Genomic DNA, 22782 nt, shown 5'->3' on the forward strand with positions numbered 1-22782 from the left:
GATGCTTTTAAACACTTTCCATCTTGCCATCTCGCTGAAATAAAATCTGGATGTTTGATTAGATGGAAACCAGGGCATTTTGTAGTTTGAAATAAAAATAAAACTGTGTTTTATCATCCAGTGAAGGATTTATGGTTAATTAGAGACTTTCTAGTTGGGGGACATCAAAGAAAACTATTTTTAAAATATTTTTTAATAGGGATTTAAAAAATCCTATGTAAGAGAGGATTGTGGGACGATAGCAGGGTAGGAAGCTCCAGGTCTCAGTTGGTCCACCAAGTTAAACAAGCAGGAGCTGTCTGAAAGAACTAATTTGAAACTCTGGAAGTCAGAAGAACACTATTCAGCATCCAGGGAAGAGTGTGAGGTAGAGGCTGATAAAATTTACAGTAAAGAACATGGTGGTTCCCAGACCCCATCTCCCTCTCATGTCAGGCCACTGTGGGGTCTAGTCCCTGGCAACTCGCTGGTAACAGAAAGGGACATAAAATTCTCTTCTCCAAGAACGGGGGTGAGTGGGTGGGGAGGGCATGGCTGAACACTGATTATAGATTTGATTAGTGAGTTCAGATCACTGGAGGGCTGGCTGTAAGGGCCGCTGCTGGTTCAACCCTCCCTGGACAGGATCTATGGCAGCAGAGGCTCAGAAAGTTAGTTGATACAGATCTAGACATTCTGCATGTGCTGGGCAGGCCAGAAAAGATCAGCTTTGGTGAGCCCTTGGAGAGTTTCTTGGTGCCTATGCTGGTGTGAAAGGATTTTGTACCTTAGAAGAGCCGTGTTTTAATCCTGATCCAACCTTGTTGAGGTACCCATTTCTTTATAATTTTTATTAATAGAACCAATCAACATACAATATGAACATTCTTTTTTTAAGCACATAGTTGTATATTCATCATTATGATCATTTCCTAGAACATTTGCATCAATTCAGAAAAAGAATGAAAAAGAAAACAGAAATATTCATACATACCATACCCCTTACCCCTCACTTTCATTGATCATTAGCATTTCAATCTACTACATTTATTTTAATATTCCCCTTATTATTTATTTATTTTTAATCCATGTGTTTTACTCATCCATAAGGTAGATAAAAGAAGCATCAGACACAAGGTTTTCACAATCGCACAGTCACATTGTGAAAGCTGTATCATTATACAATCTTCTTCAAGAAACATGGCTACTGGAACACAGCTCTACATTTTCAGGCACTTCCCTCCAGCCTCTCTATTATGCCTTAACTTAAAAGGTGCTATCTATTTAATGCGCAAGAATAACCTCCAGGATCACCTCTGGACTCTGTTTGGAATCTCTCAGCCATTGACACTTTATTTTGTCTTATTTCTCTCTTACCCCTTTTAGTCGAGGAGATTTTCTCAATCCCTCAGTGCTGAGTCCCAGCTCATTCTAGGATTTCTGTCGCATCTTGCCGGGAAGGTCCACAACCCTGGGAGTCATGTCCCATGTAGAGATGGGGAGGGCAGTGAGTTTGCTTGTCGTGTTGGCTGAGAAAGAGGGGCCATATCTTGGCAACTAAAGAGGTTCTCTGGGGGTGACTCTTAGGCCTAATTTTAAGTAGGCATAGCCTGTCCTTTGCAGGGTTAAGTTTCATATGAACAAACCCCGAGATTGAGGGCTAACCTATTGCTCTGGTTGTCCCCACTGCTTGTGAGAATATCAAGAATTCTCCACTTGGGGAAGTTGAATTTTCCCCCTTTCTCACCATTCCCTAAAGGGGACTTTGCAAATAAATTCGCTGTTCAAATCACTCTGGGCTTTATTGAGGCATCACTCTAGACAAACCTACAAAATCTCATGCCCTACTCAAGGTTCCATGTACTTATGGAGTTCAGTTAAGCTGTCAGGAAATGCACTGGTTGAAATATAAATTTTGTATCAAATAAACATTTTTTGCTTTGGTCTCACACATAAGTTAAAGTTTTAAAATATTAGTTACCATCTATTTTCAACACCCTGCATTATTGACATTCCTTTGTTCTTCCTTATGCAAAACATTTTTACATTTGTACATTTAGTCACTATTATTATACACTCTAGGTATTCCTAGATTATACCATCTAAGTCCTATCGTATATCTTTCCTTCTGATTTCATTTGTGTCCCCGGCCCTCCTCCTTCTATCATTCTCACATTTAGCTTCATTCAGTGTTCTAACATTATTGTATTGTTACATAGTATTTTGTTATCCATCTCAAAATTTTTACAATCAGTCCTGTTGCACAATCTGTATCTCTTCAGGTCCAATTTCTCAATATCTACCCTATTTCTATCTCCTGATGACCTGTGTTCTTAACTGAAATTATCCAAGTTCATTCGTTAATGTTAGTTCATATCAGTAAGACCATACAGTATTTGTCCTTTTGTTTTTGGCTAATCTCACTCAGCATGATGTCCTTAAGGTCCATCCATGTTGTTACATACTTCATAACTTTATTCCATCTCACAGCCGCATAATATTCCATCGTATGCATATACCACAGCTTTTTTAGCCACTCGTCTGTAGTTGGGCTGTTTCCATCTCTTGGCAATTATAAATAATGCTGCTATAAACATTGATGTGCAAATGTCGATTTGTGTCTTTGCCCTCATGTCCTCTGAGTAGATAACTACTAGTGGTATTGCCGGGTCATATGGCAATACTATATTTAGCTTCCTGAGGAACTGCCAAACTGCCTTCCACAGTGGTTGTACCATTTGACATTCCCACCAACAATGGATAAGTGTGCCTCCTTCTCCACATCCTCTCCCGCACTTGTTGTTTTCTGTTTTATTGATAATGGCCGTTCTGGTGGGTGTGAGATGATATCTCCTTGTGGTTTTGGTTTGCGTTTCCCTAATAGCCAGGGAAGTTGAACATCTTTTCATATGCCTTTTGGCCATTTGTATTTCCTCTCCTGAGAAGTGTCTGTTTAAGTCTTTTGACCATTTTGTAATTGGGTTGGCTGTCTTTTTTTGTTGAGTTGAACAATCTCTTATATATTCTCTCTCTATATATCAGACCTTTATCTGATATATCATCTCCAAATATTGTCTTCCATTGTGTAGGCTGTCTTTTTACTTTCTTGATGAAGTTCTTTGATGCACAAAGGTGTTTACTTTTGCGGAGTTCCCGTTTCTTTCTTTCTTTCTTTCTTCAGTACTTGTGCTTTGGGTGTAAGGTCTAGGAAACTACCTCTTATTAAACATTGGTAAGATATTTCCCTACATTTTCTTCAAACAGTTTTATGGTCTTAGATCTAATGTTTAGGTCTTTGATCCATTTTGAGTTAATTTTTGTATAGGGTATGAGATATAGATCCTCTTTCATTCTTTTGCGTGTGGATATCCAGTTCTCTAGGCACCATTTATTGAAGAGACTGCTCTTTTCCAGGTGAGTTGGCTTGACTGCCTTATCAAAGGTCAATTGTCCATAGATGAGAGAGTCTATATCTGAACACTCTATTTTATTCCACTGGTCAGTACATCTATCTTTATGCCAGTACCATGCTGGTTTGACCACTGTAGCTTCATAGTATGCCTTAAAGTCAGGCAGCGTGAGACCTCTGACTTCATTTTTTTTTTCCTCAGGATATTTTTAGCTATTTGGGGCACCCTTCCCTTTCAGATAAATTTGATTATTGGTTTTTCTATTTCTGAAAAGTAAGTTTTTGGGATTTTAATTGGTATTGCATTGAATCTGTAAATCAGTTTAGGTGGAACTGACGTCTTAACTTTATTTAATCTTCCAATCCATGAACACAGTATGCCCTTCCCTTTACTTAGGTCTTCTGTGATTTCTTTTAACAATTTCTTGTAGTTTTCTTTGTATAGGTCTTTTGTCTCTTTACTTAGATTTATTCCTAAGTATTTTATCTTTCGGTTGCAATTGTAAATGGAATTTTTTTCTTGATTTCCCCCTCAGATTGTTCATTACTAGTGTATAGGAACACTACAGATTTTTGAGGGTTGATCTTGTAACCTGCCACTTTGCTGTACTCATTTATTACCTCTGGTAGTTTTGCTGTGGCTTTTTCATGGTTTTCAACATATAGTATCATATCATCTGCAAGCAGTGATAGTTTTACTTCTTCCTTTCCAATTTTAATGCCTTGTATTTCTTTTTCTTGTCTAATGCTCTGACTAGAACTTCCAATACAATGTTGAATAATAGTGGTGATAGTGGACATCCTTGTCTTGTTCCTGATCTTTGGGAGAAAGTTTTCAGTTTTTCCCCATTGAGGATGATGTTAGCTGTGGGTTTTTTATATATTCCCTTTATCCTATTCAGGAAGTTTCCTTCTATTCCTATCCTTTGAAGTGTTTTCAACAGGAAAGGATGTTGAATTTTGTCAGATGCGTTTTCTGCATCAATCGAGGTGATCATATGGTTTATTTGCTTTGATTTGTTGATATGGCGTATTACTTTAATTGATTTTCTTATGTTGAACCATCCTTGCATACCTGGGATGAATCCTACTTGGTCATGGTGTATAATTCTTTTAATGTGTTGCTGGATTTGATTTGCTAGACTTTTGTTGAGGATTTTTGCATCTATTTTTATTAGAGAGATTGGTCTGTAGTTTTCCTTTTTTGTAATATCTTTTCTGGTTTTGATATGAGGGTGATGTTGGCTCGGTAGAACGAGTTAGGTAGCTTTCCCTCCTCTTCAAATTTTATGAAGAGTTTGAGCACGATTCGTACTAATTCTTTCTGGAATTTGTGATAGAATTCACATGTGAAGCCACCTGGGTCTGGTCTTTTCTTTTTGAGGCGCTTCTGAATGACTGATTCAGTTTCTTAACTTGTAATTGGTTTGTTGAGGTCATCTATTTCTTCTCGAGTTAATGTTGGTTGTTCTTGCCTTTCTAGAAAGTTGTCCATTTCATCTACATCGTTGTGTTTATTAGCATAAAGTTGTTCATAGTATCCTGTCATTACTTCCTTTATATCTGTGGGGTCAATGGTTATGTATCAAGAGAATAAATCTTAAGAGGCTTTGTATTCTTTACTCTGAATTTACTAGTCAACTACATTGGATGGAAGTTAATATCCCAGTTATGTAGGGTGTAGTTTCATTAGTGTTAATGGAAGTAGTATACAAGATAGAAAACATATTCCCTAAATCATTAAACAAGTAGAAGCCATGGTAATATTTGATCGATTTTGTATGAAAAGAGTAACATCAGAGATTATTAGGGCATGTGAGGGGGAAAATGTTACAATAATAAATCTAGAAGGAATGACCAAGTGTTGATTGTAACCCACTCAGATGCCATAAATCCACAGCAGTGCTGCCCCAGTCCAACAAAATAAATGGTATTCCTTAAGTCTGAGAGTGCTGGGCTAGGAACAGCAAAGCAGACTGTTTTACTGTTCTCTGCAAAGCCGAATCTTTCCACCTGAAAAGTAACTAAAGTAAAAAAATTAAAACTTGCGACTCTCTTTTGACTTCCCTATGTATTCATCTTTTTCTTCCTGATTAGCATTAAATAACCCATCTTAAAAACCCAGGTCTACAGTTTCAAACGTGACTGAATCACCTCTCTTGGAAATAGACGATAAAGATACCCATTAGGGAAAGTCTTTCCTGAAGTTCTGGCAGGCTTTAAAGAGAAGAGTGTAGACCTGCCATCCAGAAGGCCTGGGATCTGATTTCATGTCTCACAGGCGTCTTTGTGCCCTCTGCCAAGAACTTACCAATTTCGGTGGCTTTTCTTTCTTTTTTCTTAGAAAGGAGACCATAGGCCTGATGTTTCAGACTACTCCTCATTGATAGTTCCCTGCTCCCATGGATGATGAGAGTTACAGAAAAAAAAAATTTTTTTTAGCTTAACAAATAATGATAAGGAAAATATGTTTGTAACCACCTCTTAAGTTAGGAAATAGAACTTTGTCAGAGACCCCAGAGGCTCCTCCTTGTTCCACATCCCAATCACAACTCTCCTGCCCTCTTCTTCCTTCGAAAAGTAACTACAAGCAGTTCTTCTTTTGCACAGTAATGAAGGACTTTAAAAACGATCATGCAAGCTGAAACCTTGCAAAGCTATCTTAAGAATCAGTTGGGAACATTGTGATTTTTCCAGAACCTCTAAAAATTTTTGTCAAAATGTTAAAAACTCTTACTGTCTCTTATAATTGCATAGGGAAATGAAAAAAATTAGCAAAATTTAACGTACTGTAGTTTACAATGTTAGAAATATTGAGATTAAACTGCTTTATTACTTTACAAAAACTTATTAAGGGTAGTCCGAACAGAGCTTATCTTCTTCTCAGCATATAACTTATACAGAACAAGCCTCTTTTGTATGCCTTGATGAATTTTCATACTTTCAAGTTTGTGTCAGACTCCAGCATTTTATCCTCTGTGCTTTCAAATGTTGTGAAATTTCTCCAAGAGTTCCTTTAATGGGATCTTTCTGCCAGAGTCACTTCCTCTGGGGCATCTTCATTCTTTTTATCTCAGTCAGTTTTCTCATTTTTGTCAGTAAGTGTCAATAAGTTCCTCTGGCTGCACATCTTAAGTCCTCAAATGGCAGCAATATCAACATTACCATGATCAGCTATTTCTGCTAAAACTCCATTTAGATTCAGTTAAAATTTCACTTTTCATTTATTGGCTGTACTTTGATTTTTTTCCATTAATTTTTTTATAAAGCAGTTTTATTGAGATATATTCACACACCATAAAATCCATCCAGAATATACAAAGACTTTTAATATAAACATAGAGCTGTGCATTCAACACAACTGTAAATTTTAGAACATTTTCATTACTCCAAAAAGAAAAAAACAAAACAACATATCTTTTTTTTTTTTTTTTTTTTTTAGAAGGAAGGAAGGAAGGAAGAAAGGGAAACATTTTTAAACATTTTCTTGTTTTATTGTATTCTGTTTCTCCGTTTTTGTTACATGGGCTGGAGCCGGGAATCGAACCGAGGTCCTCCGGCATAGCAGGCAAGCACTTTGCCCGCTGAGCCACCGCGGCCCGCCCAAAACAACATATCTTTTAGCAGTTACCTCTCAATTCCTTATCCTTCCCTTACCCTACATATCTACTAATCTAATTCTCTCTATAGATTAGTTTACATTAACATTTTATAAAAATGAAATTATGCCATATATTATAGTATTTTGTTTCTCATTTCTTTCACTAAGATTAATTTTTTTTAACTTTTTTATTTCGTATAGTTTAGCACATGTACAAAGCAAAGAAATAAAGAAGCAATAGCCTTCAAAGCACTCTTCAAAAAGTGGTTACAGGACAGATCCCAGAGTTTGTCATGGGCTGCCATATGATCCTCTCGTACTTTTCCTCATAGCTACTCCAGAATATAAGAGACTAGAGGGCTTAAATATTTTTTATCATCACGGTCAACTTTTTTTTAACTTCTATTTTTTTTTTGAAAAGTAACGTATACTAAAAAACTATAAATTTCAATGCACAGCACCACAATTAGTTGTAGAACATATTTCAGACTTTGATATGGGTTACAGTTTCACAATTTTAGGTTTTTACTTCTAGCTGCTCTAAAATACAGGAGACTAAAAAATATCAATTTGAAGATTCAGCATTCATATTCATTTGGTAGATCCTATCTTCTATGTATAATTCTACCATTACCTTTGATCTTTCCATATCTCTTTAGGGTTGTTTGGGATATGGCAGTTCTAAATTTTTTATATTGGAAGGTTCTGTCACTAATATGGGGTAGGGAGATGGAACTATGTGATGTTCTGGACAGGCTGGGCTAGGTTTCAGGACTTATCTGGACCAGGGACCCATCTGGAGGTTGTAGGTTTCTGGAAAGTTACTCTAGTGCCTGGAACCCTTGTGGAATCTTATATATTGCCCTAGGTGTTCTTTAGGATTGGCTGGAATCGTCCTGGTTGGGAGTTGGCAGATTATGATAGGTAGCAAGGTTATTTGAAGTTTGTGTAAGAGCAACCTTCAGAGTAGCCTCTTGACTCCATTTGAACTTTCTCTGTCACTGATACTTTATTAATTACACTTCATTTCCCCCTTTTGGTCAGGATGGAATTGTTGATCCCATGGTGCCAGGTCTGGATTCATCCCTGGGAGTCATCTCTCATGTCGCCAGGGAGACTTTCACCCCTGGGTGTCATGTCCCGCATACTAGGGAGGGCAATGATTTCACTTGCAGGGTTGGGCTTAGAGAAACAGAGGCCACGTTTGAGCAATAACAGAGGTCCTCCAGAAGTAACTCTTAGGCATGCCTATAGGTAATCTAAGCTTCTATGCTACCACATAAGCTTCACAAAAGTAAGTTTCATGATCGAGGGCATGGCCTATTGATTTGGGTGTTCCTAAAGTTTGGCACAGTATCAGGGGATTCCTGATGTTAAGATTTAGTAGTTCCATAGTCTTTCTCCTCTCCTTCAGGGAACTTTGCCAATATTTTTTTATTATCTGCTTAATGTACTCTAGAATGTTTCCAGGCATTACAATAATCTATACAGGATTGAGGACCTCTTTCTTATTCTGTGCTCCCTGTGTTTCATTGTTCAAACGAGCTATACAGATAGGTTGAATTAGATTATGCACTACAGAAAATTTCAGTCCCAGACCAAATAAACCTTTCTTCCATTGGTCTCAAAGAGTGTGTGTGGTTCTACAATATAGATAATCTTCCTTACCCCTATATTCTGGATTACTTTAGCCCCAACCTGTTCAGCTTTGTTCTTATCTTTAAATATCAGGTTATATATATAAAATAGCCTCTCAAAATCCAGAAAGAATAATCACTACTCTGGACTTAATGTGTCTGCTCTAAAAGCTTACAATCTAGGCCCCTATTTTCTTATAAGCATTTTCTAAAGATGACCATACCGTTGTTCTTTTGTTTCTGGCTTTTGTCTCACCAAATGTCCCATATGTTCGTTCACATCATTACATGCTTCATGACTTTGTTCCTTTTTGTAGCAGCACAACCTTCGTTCATAAGTATACACCATTATTTTGTCTTTTTTAGGTTCCAGAGGGTGGAGTATGCTGGTTTGAAATGAGTGTGTACCCTAGAAAAGCCATGTCTTAATCCTAATTGCATTTTGTAAAGGCAGCCATTTCTTCTAATCCCTATTCAGTATTGAATGTTTGAAACTGTAAATAGATCATCCCCCTGGAGATGTGATTTAATAAAGGGTGGTTGTTAAACTGGATTAGCTGGTGGCATGTCTCCACCCATTTGGGTGGGTCTTGATTAGTTTCTGAAGTCCTGTAAAAGGGGAAACATTTTGGAGAATGAGAGGTTCGGAGAGAACTGAGAATGCTGCAGCACCGTGAAGCAGAGAGCCCACGAGCCAGTGACCTTTGGAGATGAAGAAGGAAAACGCCTCCCAGGGAGCTTCATGAAATAGAAAGCCAGGAGAGAAAGCTAGCAGACGATGCTGTGTTCACTTTGTTCCTTTTTGTAGCAGCACAACCTTTGTTCATAAGTATACACCATCGTTCGCCAATCTGCTTCTCCATCAGTGCATCCTTCAGCCACCTGCATTCATCGGGCATCATGTAGAATGCCCAAAGTCTACAGTCCATCCACATTCTCAATTTTAAGTAATTTCATTGTTCCCAAGAGAGAGAAAACCAATAAACACACCCTCATCAAGGAGGAAATTTAAACCTCCTCTTAACTCTTGTCCCTCACCCCCTTATTTACCTCTGCTGTTGCTGTGGTAGTGCTGATGGTTTCCTTTTGAACATAGCTCATAGCATGCAGTAGCAGTTTTCCCCTTGTACCCTGGACTTAAACACTCTTTATACAAGACTCATATCTTTGAATTCATTCATATTTCTAGTGAGTCATTGGGACACACAGGTGTATACAACCCCTTTCATTCTTGTTCATCTTCAGTATGGTAATATTACTTCTAGACCACTAGAGAATCACCTTCGCTCTTATCTATTCCCTTACATTGGAGTTCAACCTCATTAGCTAAGGGTTCATCCATCTCTAATTTCTATGTATCTCTAAGTCCCCTATATTCTGTATTATAAATCTGTGATTATACCTGTATTCTGGTCATAAAAATGGAATCATGCAGTATCTATCTTTTTGTGTCTGGCCTTTAACTTTCCTTCTAGTAACATACACAACTTACCACTTCCCTTTTATGCCACATTCACACGTATATGCCAGTGCTGTTTATTATACTCAAAATAATATGCTACTATCACCACTATCCATTTCCAAAATTTTTTGCAATCAGCCTCCTTGGAATTTCTGCACAAATTAAGCCTCAGCTTCCCATTCTCTACCCCCATTCTATCTCCTGATAACCTGTATTTTAGATTCTAACTTAATATGTTTGCTTATTATAGTTCATTCATATCAGTGAGATTATACAATATTTGCCCTTTTGTGTCTGGCTCATTCATTTAAGGTAATGTCGTCAAAGTTCATACATGTTGTCACATGCCTCAGGATTTCATATCTTCTTACAGCTCAATAGTATTCCATTGTATTATATACCACATTTTGTTTATCTGTTCATCAGTTGATAGACACTTGGGTTACTTCCATCTTTAGGCAATTGTGAATAATGCTGCTATGAGCATTGGTGTGCAAATGTCTGTTTGCATCCCTGCTTTTAGTTCTTCTGAGTATATACTAAGTAGCAGGATTGCCAGATCATATGGCAGTTCTCTACTGAGCTTTCTGAGGAACCACCAAACTGTCTTCCATGGTGATTGTACCATTTCACATTCCTCCCAAGAGTAAATAAGTGTTCCTATTTCTCTGCATCCTCTTCAACACTTGTAGTTTTCTGTTTATTTAAGAGTGACTGTTCTAGCAGGTGTGAAATGATATCTCATGGTTTTGATTTGCATTTCTCCAATAGCTAGTGATGTTGAGCAATCTTTCATGTGCTTTTTAGTGATCTGTATTTCCTCTTTGGAAAAATGCCTGTTCAACTCTTTTGCCCATTTTTAATTGGGTTGTGTCTTTTTGATTGTTGAGTTGTAGGATTTCTTTATATATTCTGGGTATCAAACTCTTATTGGATATATGGTTTTCAAGTATTTTTTCCCATTGAATAGGCTGCCTTTTCACTCTTTTGACAAAGTCCTTCAAGGTGTGAAAGTCTTCAGTTTTGAGGAGGTCCAATTTATCTGTTTCTTTTGTTGCTTATGCTTTGGGTTGTAAGGTCTGAAAAACCACCTATCTCAAGATCTTGGAGATGCTTCCTTACATTTTCTTCTAGGAGCTTTATGATCCTGGTTCTTGTATTTAGATCTTTGATCCATTTTGGATTAATTTTTGTATAGGGTTTTGAGATAGGGGGCCTTTTTCATTCTTTTGGATATGGATATTCAGTTCTCCCAACACCATTTTTTGAAGAAACCATTCTGTCCCAGTTGAGTAGATTTGGCAGCCCTGTCAAAAGCAGTTGATCGTAGATATGAGAGTTTATTTCTGAGCTCTCAATTTGATTCTGTTGATCAATGTATCTGTCTTTTTTGCCAGTACCATGCTATTTTGACCACTGTGGCTTTGCAGTGTGCTTTGAAGCCAGGCAACATGAGTCCTTCAACTTTGGTCTTCTTTTATAAAATGTTTTTGTCTATCTGGGATCCCTTACATTTCCAAATAAATTTGGTAATTGCCTTTTCCATTTCTGCAAAGTACGCTGTTAGGATTTTGATTGGGATTGTGCTAATTCTGTAAATCAATTTGGGTAGAATTGACATTAAGATATTTAGTCTTGGTGGTAGTTAGGTTTGGGTGTCAACTTGGCCAGGTGATGGTGCCCATTCTGTTGCTGTGTACTTAAAGTATTAGCACATGAAATTCATCTATGGCTGATTACATCTGTAGTTGGCTAAGGGGAGAGCCTTCCGCAATGAGTCGTGTTTAATTTAATTACCTGGAGGCTTAAAAGTGAGAAGTCAAAGAACATTCAATGCAGCACGGCCCAAGCAGTTCAGCATACCTCATGAGCCTCAGCACTCACAGCTCAGCCCAGACATTTAGAGATGTAGAAAGGAATTGGCCTAGGGAAGGCCACTGGAAGCCAAAAGTGAGGAGGGAAGGTTAGCAGACATTGCATGTAACAGAAAACCTCAGATGAAAGTTAGCTGCTTTTCTCTGAAGAACTATAAAATTTTAACTAAATAAATCCCCATTTATTAAAAGCCAATCCATTTCTGGTGTGTTGCATTTACTAAAACAGTTTTCCAATCCATGAACATGGAATGTCCTTCTATTTATTTAAGTCTTCTTTGATTTCTTTTAGTGATGTTTTATAGTTTTCTGACTACCAGTCCTTTACATCTTGATTAAATTTATTCCTAGATATTTGACCCTTTTAGATACTATTATAAATGGGTTTTTTTCTTGATTTCCACCGAAGATTGCTCAATACTAGAGTGTAGAAACACTACTGATTTTTGCATATTGATCTCATACCCTGACACTTCGCTGAACTCATTTATTAGCTCTCGTAGCTTATTTGTAGATTTTTTTTGGAACTTTCTGTGTATCGGGTCATGACATCTGCAAATAGGGAAAGTGTTATTTCTTCCTTTCCAATTTGGATGGCTTTTTCTTTTTTTTTGCTTAATTGCTCTGACTAGAACTTCCAGCACAATGTTAAGTAGTGGTGATAATGGGCATCCTCATCTTGTTCTTGATCTTAAAGGGAGAGTTTTCATTCTTTCACCATTGAGTATGATATTAGCAGTGGGTTTTTCATACATGCCCTTGATCATGTAGAGGAAATTTTCTTCTTTTCCTATATTTCAAAGTGATTTTTTTTTTAATGAAGAAAGGATGCTGGATTTTGTCAAATGCCTTTTCCATGCCAATTGAGGCTATCATTTGTTTTTTCTCTCTTCAATTTGTTAATATGGTGTTTTGCATTAATGATTTTCTTGTGTTGAACCACCCTTGCATACCTGGGATAAAACCCACTTGATTGAAGTGTATAATTCTGTTAGATTTGATTTGCTAGTATTTTGTTGAGGATTTTTGCATCTGCATTCATTTGAGAAATTGGTCTATAATTTTATTTTCCCATAGTATCTTTGTCTGGCTTTGGTATTAGCATGATAATTGGTTTCATAGAATGAGTTAGGTAGCATTCCCCCCTCTTCAATATTTTGGAAGTTTATGCATGATTGGTATTAATTCTACTTGGGATACTTGGTAGAATTCACCTGTGTAGCCTTCTGGTACTGGGTTTTTTGTTTGTTTGTTTGGGAGGTTTTTTTTTGTTTGTTTTTGTTTTTAACTGCAAATTTTATTGAGATTTATTTATACACCATATTATCCATCCAAAGTATACAATCAATGTCTCACAGTATCATCACCTAGTTATACAATCATCATCAAACCAATTTTAGAATATTTTAATTACTCCAAAAAGGAAAATAACAAATAGACATGTTAGTTTGAAAGCCACTGGATTGTAATATATCAGAAATGGAATGGCTTTTAAAAAGGGAATTTAATAAATTACGAGTTTACAGTTCTAAGTCTATGAAAATGTCCAAAATGATGCATCCAGAGAAAGATAGCTTAATTCAAGGAAGGCCGTTGGTTCTGGAATACGTCTGTCATCTGGGAAGTCACATGGCTGGCATCTGTTGGTTCCTTGCTCCTGGCTCTGATGCCTTCAGCCTCTGTTCCTGTGGGGATTCCTCCCTTTCTTCTCCAGGGCTGACTTTCATCTCTTGGCTTCCCTTGGCTCTCTCCACACTCTGGCTTGCTTAATATTTTATAGCAACATCTTCTGGGCTCCAATCATCTCCAAAGATCTGTGTCTCTGTTCTCCAAGTGTTGGCATCTGCGTCAGCTCTCTCTCTGTCGGCTCTGTCGTTTCTGGCTCTCTCTAAAATGTTTCTTCTTTTAAATGATTCCAGTAAACGAATCAAGACCCACCAGGAATGAGTGGACTCATATCTCCATCTAATCAAAAGGTCACACCCACAAGAGGACATGCCACATCTCTGTGGAGATAATCTGATCAAAAGTTTCCAAATTTACAGTATTGAATTAGGATTAAAAGAAATGACTGCCCCCACAAAATTGAATCAGGATTAAAACATGACTTTTCTGGGGTACATAGTACTTTCAAACCAGCACAGACATAAAAGAAGAAAGCCCTAAACACGCTATACCCTTTATCCTCCCTATTATTGACCCCTAGTATTGGTGTGATATATTTGTTTCTGTTGATGAAAGAATATGAAGATATTACTGTTAACTATAGTCTGTAGTTTGCAATAGATGCAATAGATGCTTTTTCCCCATATACCATATATTATTAATTCTTTGTAGAAGGGTCGTACATTTTACTAGTTTGTGAAAGACATATTTTTTTCTGCCAAAAAAGTGTGATTTAATTCAGACTTTGAAAACTTATGAAATTAAAGGCCATGATGGAAAAGCATTTAAAAATTTTTAGAATTACCAAACTGTCACAATACTACTTTCCGTTATTAAAGAAGCTCAATAAAGCAAAATAAAAACCATGGAAAACACAACAGTCAAATTAGATATTTTAATTTAGTCTCTTGCTTTTAAAACTCAAATGTAAGGCCGGTTCAAAATTAGACCTCCTCCATGCTGCTATGAAGAATACCTTTAGGACAAATGACTATACAAGCTGTAACTGTCCCAGGGCTTTATTCCAATGCCAGTTTGTTTGTGCCACAGGGTTCTAATTTCCCAGTGCAGTAAGCTTCATGAGCTGTCAAGATTTTACCTTGTCCTGCACTAATATAACAACATGAGAGACTATGTCCCAAAAAGGGTGAAAGATCTTTAGTTATTAATAAATATTAAGTTTCTAAATGGGTATGGACACAATGCATCGAATTGTGGTAAGTTGACAGAGAAACAAACTTAGGTTTTTCAAAATTTTGCACACATGGAGGTTGGAGAGCATGTCTTCTTAAAATTCCAAATCTCAGATATTAAAAGAAAAAATTTCAATAAAACCACCAAGATATTTTCACAATTAAAAAGTCTAATGTGTTAGATCCCAATAAAGCAAAGAAGGAAAAGTGATTATAAGTGGATTCTTGGATATGGTCCCCCAATTCTAAAAAGAGAATCTCCTTGATCCTTAAAGAAAACTGTTCCTTACAGTACATCTACTTGCTCACTTAACTAATTATATGTGTGTATACACATAAATATATGCATGTTTACAAATGATCAAGCATTGCATAAGAAAGCATAATTAATCAAATTAAAGTTTTGCTGGAATCTAGAAAATGTTTTGTTTTTAAATTTCAAATGTACTCTGTTCCCTGCTGGGTTTATGCTAGCAGGACACTAAGTATTACAGATCACACTTTCTAGTCAAATGTAGGAAAGTTTTTTACCAGCAAACACATTGTTCACAACATTCTCAGGTATCTCAGTAAAAGTTGCAAAGCACTATCAAATTGTGTTTCTTCACATCATAATAAAATTTCAATTGCAGAGTAACAGCCAAAATTTCCAAAGCTAATAATAATACACGATCTTAAAATTTAGAGGTGGAATGATGGCTCCTACCACCAAAAATATGACATTTATTCACATTCCTATTTAGTTTAATAAGATAAGCATCCCATTCACAGTTGGAGAAACTGAGGTCCAAGAATTGTGTGATTTTAAAAAAATAAAAGATTTGTCTAATTTAGGCAGAGAAGCCAAGATCATAACCATGATAAGAACAAAAGGCTAGACTTCTATGGGGCGTAATGGATTCAAACGGCATGAAATTTTATATTAACTCACCTATCCTGTCTGCATCACATGTCCTACCTCTTGCAGACCTTTTATAGCATGGATTTGACGAACACCACTTACCATCTGCCTTCTCTGACCAGATGATAAAGGCTAGTTAACACTTGTGTAAAAAAAAAAGCCACATATTGCTGTATAATATGCAACTAGCAAGGTTCAATTATGAATATGTTCCATAACTGAATTTCAACAATTCTCAAATTCCAAAATTCTTTAAGAATTATTGGAAAGATATGGTACCTGGCAATCCCTCTGAAATAGAAATTTACTTCTACTTTGCATTACTGTTAAATATCTGAGATTAAGTGCATATGATCTCATAACTGGTAACTTCAAAGCTTTACTAAACTACTGACTAAAACAGAAAGGACCACACAAATTCCTAGATTTTATTTTATTCCAAAACATTTATCTAGGATTATTAAAGAAAGCATAGCACTTTGGTAGTCTTTTCAGAAAAATTCCAAACTCACAAAGGTAAACATAGTCATGTGGGCATTCTACATGCGTAATAAGGCATAATTACTACTTCTTGACCAACTTTATATCTTGAAACATATTTGCCCCCACCAGCTACCATTCCAGTTCCACAGGGTATTCTCCCGTGAGACAAGCTGTACAATGATTGTTCTTTTCAAAACATTTCAGACCATTCCTATTTTCTTGAATGATAATTTCTTGCTTTCCCACTTTCTATTTTTAAAATTTTGCTCTTCTCCTACAGTTGAGACCAGTCTTTCTACTGACAGATACACAACACCGTTTACTCGTAAATATTCTGCAAGATGATCAAATTCTGGCTTATTGGCAATAAGCTCTTCTTTTGTGGGAATGTTTATTCCCATGTAGCGTGGATATCTAATTGGTGGTGAGACTACTCAAATGTGTATCTCTTTTGCACCAGATTCTTTGAGCAGTTTTATTATGGGGGAGATGGTGTTGCCTCTCACAATAGAATCATCTACAAGAACGATTCTTTTGCCTATAAAATTGTCTGACAGTACTCCAAATGTTTTTGCAACACCAAGTTTTCTTAACCGCGTATTTGGCTGAATGAAAGTTCTTCCTACATAGCGATTTTTACACAGCACTTCCACATATGGGAGTCCACACTTTACTGCATAACCAAGGGCAGCAGGCATAGCAGATTCGGAAACAGTGCTGACCAAATCTGTATCCGCAGGTGCTTCAACTGCCAACTGCTGATCGTAACGATATCTTACTGTGTAAACCATTTGGTCTTCAAATATACTATCTGGTCTTGCAAAATAAACATATTCAAATATGCAAAAAGCCATTGGATTTCCTTCCAACCTTGGTACAATATCAAGAGTTTGGACATTATGTCTGGATATTTTCAGTTTCTCTGGGAAGACTTCATGGTAATATACTGCACCAATAGATAAAAAGCTATAAGATTCTAAAGATACCATCCTTCCATTTCTGAGAGTTTTTTCCTTTTTCATTAATACTGGATACAGGAATAAGATGACCAATGCATAAAGCCTGATTTCCATAAGGATCTCAGACTGCATAGATAACATCTCTGTACATGATAAGAGGGAGTATGCTGTCGGTGCCCCCTTCATTAAGCTTTTAATATTTGCTACCCAGTCTGAGTTGTCATCTTGTTCCTGAGGAGGAGTATATGCCAATAACTGGGTAATCATTTCACTATCAGAACTTGTTGACAGACCAACATCATGATGGAGAATCTTTTTCCTTAGGCAGAATTTACTAATTCGCCGTTACGTACCACTGCTATTTTCCCATGAAGTGTTTCTACAACAAAAGGCTGACAATTTTCTAATTTGTATTTTCCTGTAGTAGTGTATCTTGTATGTCCAGTTCCAAGACTTGAAGTGTATAAATTCTTTATCTTCACTGAAGACGTGACTTAGTAGACTGATGCCCTTTGCTTAGGCAATCCTTGTGTATTTTGAATGGTGGCACTGCATTCCCATCGCTGGTCACAATACCGGCACTTTCCTGACCCCCGTGCTGCAGACCCACGAGTCCCAGGAAGGTCACGCGCAGCACATCTGGCTGCGAGGGCCACTCTCCTGAGGCGATGCAGCTGAACCCGCCACATGCCTCTCACATCCCAACTCCTCCAGCTCCACGTCGCCGCCAAAGGCACGCGGACGGACCTGCTGTCCAGGCCTGAAAGAACTTATTTTTATTTTTAGTGTAATCATAAACACTGTCCACCACAAGGTTCACTGTTACATACAGTCCCATATTTTAACCTGTAGCTTTCCTTCTGGTGACACCCGTGACTCTAAACAATCCCTTTCAACTGTATTTACCTACAGTTCAGCACTATTGCTTATAATCCCAATAACGAGCTACCTACCGTCACCTCTGTCCATTTCTAAACGTTTGAATTCAGCCTTATTAAAAATTTGGTCAGTATTAGGCAACCGCTCCCCATTCTCTAGTCTTGCTCTATCTCTTGGTAAACTATACTCTAAGTTTTATGATTATGAATTCACATATTCTAATTAGTTCATATTAGTGAATTATATGATAATTGTCCTTTTGTCTGGCATATTTCACTAAGCATGTCCTCAAGGTTCATCCATGTTGTCATGTGCTTCAGGACTTCATTCCTTTTTACAGTTGCATATTATCTCATCATAAACATATACCACATTTTTTTAATCCATTTATTGGTTGATGAACCCTTAAATTGTTCCCATCTTTTGACAATTGTAAATTATGCCACTATGAACATTGGTATGTAAATGTCTGTTCATGTCCCTGCTTTCAGATCTTCTGGGTATATATCTAGTAGCAGAATTTCCAGGCCATAGAGTAACTCAATATTTAGTTTTCTGAAGAACTGCCAAACTGTCTTCCACAGTAGTTGTACCATTTTACATTCCCGCCAGAGGTGAATAAATATTCCTATTTCTCCACATCCTCTCCAACACTTGTAGTTTCCTGTTTAATCGCAGCCATTCTGTTGAGTGTGAGATCATATCTCATTGTGGTTTTGATTTGCATTTCTCTAATGGCTAATGATGTTGAGCATCTTCATGTGCTTTTTAGCCATTTGTATTTCCTCTTTGGAGAAATATCTATTCATGTCTTTTGCCCATTTTACAATTGGTGGTGTTTGCCTTTTAATTGTTGATTGTAGGATTTCTTTATATATTCTGGATACCAAACCTTATCAGAAATGTGGTTAACAAATATTCTCTCCTATTGAGTTGGCTGCCTTTTCACCCTTTTGGCAAACTCTTTCAAAGCACAAAATTTTGTCCAATTTATCTATTTCTTTTGTTGCTTGTGCTTTGGGTGTAAGGTCCAAGAAACTACTTTTATCACTGGTCTTGAAGATGTTTCCTTATGTTTTCTTCTAGGAGTGTTATGGTACTGGTTCTTATTTAGGTCTTTGATCTACTCTGAGTTCATTTTTGTATAGGGTATGAAGTAGGCATCCTCTTTCCTTTGGATATGGATATTAATATATCCAAATCTGGGAGGTTTTTGATGACTATTTAAATCTCTTTACTTGTGATTGATTTGTTGAGGTTTTTTATTTCTTCTAGAGGCAGTGTAGGCTGTTCATATGTTCCTAGGAAGTTGTCCATTTCATCTAAATTGTCCTATTTGTTGGCATACAGCTGTTTATAGTATCTTCTTATGACCTCTTTTATTTCTCTGGGGTCAAAAGTAGTGTCTCGGATGGTGCACCAGTGGCTCAGTGGCAGCATTTTTGCCTGTTGTGCTGGAGACTCAGGTTCAACTTCCATAGCCTGCTCATGTAAAAAAAAAAAAAAAAAAGTAATGTCTCCCTCTCATTTCTGATTTTATTTACTTGCGTCTTAGCTAAGGATTTGCCTATTTTATTGATTTTCTCAAAGAATCAACTTCAGGTTTTTAATTTCTCTCTATTTTTTTTAATTCTCAATTTCATTTAGTTTTGCTCTAATCTTTATTATTTCTTTCCTTCTGTTTGTTTTGAAAGTAGTTTACTCTTCTTTTTCTAGTTCCTCCAGGTGTACAATTAGTTCTGCAATTTTAGCCCTTTCTTTTTTTTTTTTTTTAAATGTAGGCATTTAGGGCAATTACTTTCCCTTCTTAGCACTGTCTTCAGGGCATCTCATAAATTTTGATATGTTGTGAACTTATTTTCATTTGTCTTGAGATATTTGCTGATTTCTCTTGTAATTTCTTCTTTGACTCACTTGTTTAAGAGTGTGTTTAACTTCCATAAATTTGTGATTTTTCCAGTCTTCTGCCTGTTGGTAATTTCCAACTTTATTCCATTATGATTAGAGAAAGTACTTTTTATATTTCAATCTTTTAAAATTTATTGTGCCCTGTTTTGTGACTTGACATGTGGTCTGTCCTAGAGAATGACCCATGAACACCCCACAGCTGTTATGGAGGTACAATGTAATGATAATGTCTGTTAAGTCTAGTTCATTTGTCTCATTATTCAAGTTCTCTGTTTCCTTATTGTTCCTTTGTCTAGATGTTCTATCTACTAATGAGAGTATACTGAAATCTCCAACTATTATTGTAGAGATATCTATTTTCCTTCGATGTTGACAGTGTTTGCCTCATGTATTTTGGGGCAGGCTGGTTAGGTGCATAAATATTGATGACATTTATTTCTTCTTGGTGGATTGGCCCTTTTATTAATATATGGTATCCTTCTTTGTCTCTTTTTAGCAGTTTTGCATTTAAACTCAATTTTTTTCCTGATATTAATATAGCTACCCCCACTCCGAATATGGTTTGCATGGAATATCTTTTTCTAACCTTTCACTTTCAACCTATTTGTGTCCATGGGTCTAAAGTAAGTCTCTTGTAGACAGCATATAGATGGATCATATTTTTTATCCATTCTGCTTTTGACTGAAGAGTTTAATCCATTAACATTCAAATTATTACTGTATAGGCATTTTTTTCTTCAACCATTTTATCCTTTAGCTTTTATATGTCGTATCTTATTTTCGTCTCGCTTTTTGTTTTTTGTCTTTTTTTTCTGCATGGGCAGGCACCAGGAATCAAACCTGGGTCTCCGGCGTGTGTGTCTTTTTTTACCTTTTAGTTACTTTTACTGATATTCTTCATTTCTACACTCTCTTCCAAGCTTCTCTCTCATGTCTTTTCTCACTCTTTCATTTTGCTCTTCCTTGGATACTGTACAGTGTTCCCTGGTTCTGGAGCCCCAGAACAGTTGTTCCTGACAGTTTCTGCCTATCCATTAGCTGTTTGTGGAGAAAGAGTGAGTTTGGAGCTCCTTACTCTGCCTGGAAGTTCTGCTCTTTGATCTTCGTCGACCAATTTCCTCTATTGAATTACTCAGTTTTGTAAAATGTCATGCGAGTTTATCGCTAGAAGACAAGAAAGTAGCACAACTATGTGCTTTGCTGTCTGCATATGAACAGAATAATGGATGTCCAGTGACTAATCACCAACAGACCTTGAAAGAAGTCACATGATTGGTCACTGGTCTTGATGCACAAGCATAAATTTTATAGTAATTTGTGGACTGAAAAACTGGTAGTGAAGATTGTATTTTATGCCACTACTTAGAATTAATACACTGTGGCAATGAAATTTGAACTAAGTTGTTGAGGAACTGATGTAATTTAGCCAAACTATGGTAACTGATATTGTGCATGTAAGAACTATGCAAAGTGAGGACTGCCTAACTGTTATAGTAACCACTTCCTTGCATGTTTTAAATAGGTCCTTTATCCAAGTGTAGTAGTTAGGTTCAGTTGTCAACTTGGCCAGGTGATGGTGCCCAGTTACTCTGTTGCTGTGGGCTTAAATCATCGGCATGTGAATTTCATCTATGGCTGATTACATCTGCAGTCGGCTAAGGGGAGGGCCTTCTGCAATGAATGAGCCTTAAAAAGAGAAGTCAGAAGAAAAAGAAACAGCCCAGCACAACTTAGCTCAGAGGAGCTCAGACCCAGATATTTGGAGATGCAGACGTTACCATGTGCCTTCCCATGTGACAGAGGAACCCAGATGAAAGATAACTAGAAACTAAATTTGTAACTAAATAACCCCCTTGTTAAAAGCTGATCCATCTCCAGGGTGTTGTGTTCTGGTGGCGTTAACAAACTAAAACACCACGTGTGCATCCTTAGACTCTGTAGTGTAATGCTGTGCCTTAAAATGCTTTTATGTCTTTTAAATCTTTTTCCTTTACCTATGGGTTTCTAACCCTCCTCCACTACTCCCTTTCTTTTCTGTACTGTTTATTTGTCATGATACCTGGGCTGTTTGACAACTAATCATACAAAATATAAAGCATAGTCACGTAAAACTTTTCATTGAAGAGTCAGGATCAACCATGAAGAACACCACTGAAGAGTAGGCCTGGTTATGTTCCAGTTACAGATTACCCCAAAACGTGGTAGCTTAAAGCAGCAACAATTTACTGTTTTGTTTTTTTTTTTACTGTCAGTCTGTCAGCCAGGAATTAGGGAGTCTCCCAGCTGGAGGTTCTGCCTCTGGTGTCTCAGTGAAGTTGCAGTCAGTGGGTCTGGGGCTACAGTCACCTGAAGGCTTGCCTGGGGCAGTAGGATCCCCTTTCAAGGTGCCTCCCTCACATGGCTGACACACTGGTGCTGGCCGCTGATGGGAGGCCTCAGTTCCTTGCCATAGGGACCCCTCTTCTTGACTACTTGAGGGTCCTCATGGTTCGGCAGTTGCTTTTCCCCAGAGTGAGTAATCCTCAAGGCCAGGACAAAAACTCTAGTGCTTTTTATGCTAACCTCAGAAGTCACACTGTCGCTTTCACTATATTCTATTGACCAACTGTTCTAGTTTGCTAGCTGCTGGAATGCAATATACCAGAAACAGAATGGCTCTTAAAAAAGGGAATTTAATACGTTGCTAGTTTATAGTTCTAAGGCCAAGAAAATGTCCCAATTAAAACAAGTCTATAGAAATGTCCAATCTAAGGCATCCAGTCAAAGATACCTTGGTTCAAGAAGGCCGATGAAGTTCAGGGTTTCTCTCAAGTGGAAGGGCACATGGAAAAT

General features: G+C 37.1%; 1 protein-coding gene and 1 pseudogene across 2 annotated transcripts in view; one reads left to right on the forward strand and one right to left on the reverse strand.

Annotated features, from left to right (window-relative positions):
* Positions 1-22782, forward strand: part of ANKRD6 (ankyrin repeat domain 6) — a 252189-nt gene that overhangs the window by 14261 nt on the left and 215146 nt on the right. The gene's annotated exons all lie outside the window — the stretch shown is intronic.
* Positions 16334-17863, reverse strand: LOC143682802 (amidophosphoribosyltransferase pseudogene; annotated as a pseudogene).

Source organism: Tamandua tetradactyla, chromosome 5, assembly GCF_023851605.1.
Source record: "Tamandua tetradactyla isolate mTamTet1 chromosome 5, mTamTet1.pri, whole genome shotgun sequence".
Taxonomy (NCBI): Eukaryota; Metazoa; Chordata; class Mammalia; order Pilosa; family Myrmecophagidae; genus Tamandua; species Tamandua tetradactyla.